Below are 3,037 nucleotides of genomic sequence, written 5' to 3'. Positions count from 1 at the left end.
GTCTATTGATGTTTGTAATTTGTTTGTATTTTGCTCTGAAGTTCAGGGTGCTGGTCTTTTCCCCTGAACTAAGTGAATGATACTTGTATGCTGAATTAAAGTAAGCTTGTCAACCCCTAACGTTGCTTTCCTTAGTTAAGCAGATCAAAAGAACCTGTGCTTTTGCAGCATGTTGGCAGCTTTCTGGGTGCTGGTTGTTGGTGGATCTTACACCCCCACAGAAGCTGCTAGTCGGATTGTTTAAACAGAAGAGACCCATAACTGGTGTCTGGTAAGGGAAAGAGAAGAGGTACAAGACTGTAGCAGAGCACAATCCTCACTCACCACTCTCTTTTTTGCAAAGAGAAAGTGGAAAGCAAAGGAAATAAAAAATTATAACAAAATAGGATGGAGTGAAATACACAATTAATTCTCATAACTCTGAGTGTGAATGTGATGAATTAACCCATAAAATGGAAGTGGATAGAAGAAAGGATTAGAAAATGGAATCCAGATATATGTTGTTTACAAGAAACACACTTGAAAATTCTACAAAGTTAAAATATGATGCTGTTTTGGGAGATTTGGGAATCTCTCTTCTGAGTCCATGATTCTCTTCCATGCTTCTGCAGCAGTTAGAACAAGCTGCACCTTCTGAACTTCCTCACAGGACACATTTCTGGTCACATTCCCAAACCGTATGTCAGCTTGCTTACCTGCATGGCTTCAGCCTGACAGGAGCCCGACATAACACCGGATGAAGATGCCAAACCCCCGGGATCCAAACCTACTGTTCTACTTCCTCACTTTGTGAGTGTGGGCCAATATCACCTGATATTGCTGTGTTACAGCTTCCTCGTCTGTTGAATGGAGTAGGTAGTGATACTTACGCTACGTATCTGGCACGGTTAATTTGATAAAGACATGGGGGAAAACATCAGGATATCACTCTCGGTCCAACCTACTTCTTGTAGCCACCAGAACAGACTGGTCAGTGATGCTAAAAGCAGACCACCTTTTTTACTGCGAATTCTCATTTTATTTATAATTATACTTTATAGTGTCACATATCTACAGAGCACTTTGGCAGAAAGCATACTGTTTGGTCCTCATGTGGAATAATGTATCAAATTATTGTCCTCACTTTACAAATAAGGAAGTTAGTGCTCTCAGGGAGATCCAATGATTTGCCCCAGGTCACACATCTTTTAAGTAGCAAAGCCAGGACTCACACTCAGGTTTTCCTGATTCTGAATTCCAATAATCTGCTACAAATATTTGAATTTTTCGATAGGGAGACACCCGTATAGAAAACATCATATTCAAAAGCAGTCATAAAAGAAACCAAAGGATGTCCTTAGTTGACATATGCATGTATTTCTCTCCTTCAAGATTAGCTTCAAATTAGAATCTCTTTAGTTTGTTTTTAATTAGCACCTTTTAATGCATGTGAACAAAGGCATGAGGCTTATAATGACAATCAGGGTTGAGAACAAAGGCAGGGATAACTGGAGCACTTGCAGCTACAGCACTCTGTGAACTGGGGCAGGATGAAGGGGATTCAGCAGAGGAGTCTTATGAAAGGGCCTCCCTAGGTTGGCATTCCCAGCTTCCATTCCTTTTTAGTAATCCATCAGCCGAGGTCACCATCTCCACCAAGGCAGGAGCCAAGACCTCTAAGACTAAAGGGAAAGTGAGTTCTATGTGTTTTCTAGCTCAGCCATGCAACAGGCCAGACTCAGGGTTATGACGAGAAGCAGGGCTTCTATTGGGCTTATGGGTTCCTGTTTCTGGTGTCACAGCCAACAGTTATACTCAGTAAGGCCACAATCAGGCATGAAAGTTTTAATGTGGAAGGTTCCAGGAAAGAAAATTCCAGAAAAGGGGGAGATTGCCAGGCAGAAGGAAGGGATAGGTCTAGAAAAGAGACAGCCTCTCACAAGAAAGGCAAGTTTCCTCAAATCAAATTTTATTGGACTCACCCAACTGTCAGGCCATACGGGTCCATTATTGCTATTATCACACTCTGAAGCACATGTGGAACAGGGCAACTGCGATTGTGAAGGGCCTCAAGTCCTTGCCATATAAGGATCACTTTGAAGGAGCGAGGAGCACTTATCTCTGGGCGGGCACATTCTGTCTTTGGATGTTTGGAGGGCTTTAGACAGGCTCTGCCACTCCAAAGATCATGACCAAGAGCAACGGGGCCAACGTGAAAAGAAATATAGGCTTGATGTCCAAAGCAGAATGGGCTTCCTCAGAAGGCAGTGGCTTCCACCTTACTTGAGGTCCTCAAGCAAAGGCTGCCACATACATTGTAGAGGGCATTCTTTTTCTCTAGTCCCTGGGTTGGATGGGCTGGCTACTGAAGTCCCAACTTGGAATGTCTGTCTTCTATCATTATGATCCCCTAGGAGAGACCCTGCCAGGGAAGCAGTCACTACAAACATGCTCAAACCATAAAGATGGGCTGGGCCACAGACCACGGAGCCACTGTTCTCACATCCTTCCTGCCTTCCAGATTTAGGTAGATGAAGGGCCCCTGGGACCCCCCAGAGGCTGAGCCTAAAGCATACTCAATTCTCCTCCAGCATAGCCAGCCTGCAGGGATGAGGGTGGGCAGGCATGGTTCAAGGAGGTAAAGAGGATGCTTTTGTTAAGCTGTACCCACTTGAGAACACTCGACTCCAGCTTTTCTTCTCTGTCTGTTGACATCCATTGGTGAAAATGAAGGCCGTGTTTTTACTGCACTTTGAATGTTATGAACCACTATTGAAACTTCATTCTCAAAAGGACTATTTAATGGCCATGATTTCAGGGGTGGAGGACAATAAAATGCGTGTGGAATAAGTGACCTGTAGCTGGGGACAAGGACGGTCAGGATAGTGCAGAGCACAGCAACCTATTGTCTGGAGCCTTCTGGACAATTTTCACTGTCTGCGCTGTCGCGGGACACAGCAGATCTCCTGTTCCAGCCTTCTTCTGCTTTTCTCCCATCTTCAGACCATAGGGCCCAGCCACACTGGCATCCTCCACCGGGCCTCTGCACTGTGTGTCT

The sequence above is a fragment of the Trichosurus vulpecula genome, chromosome 1, assembly GCF_011100635.1.
Source record: "Trichosurus vulpecula isolate mTriVul1 chromosome 1, mTriVul1.pri, whole genome shotgun sequence".
Taxonomy (NCBI): Eukaryota; Metazoa; Chordata; class Mammalia; order Diprotodontia; family Phalangeridae; genus Trichosurus; species Trichosurus vulpecula.
Note: the sequence above shows the minus strand (reverse complement) of the source record.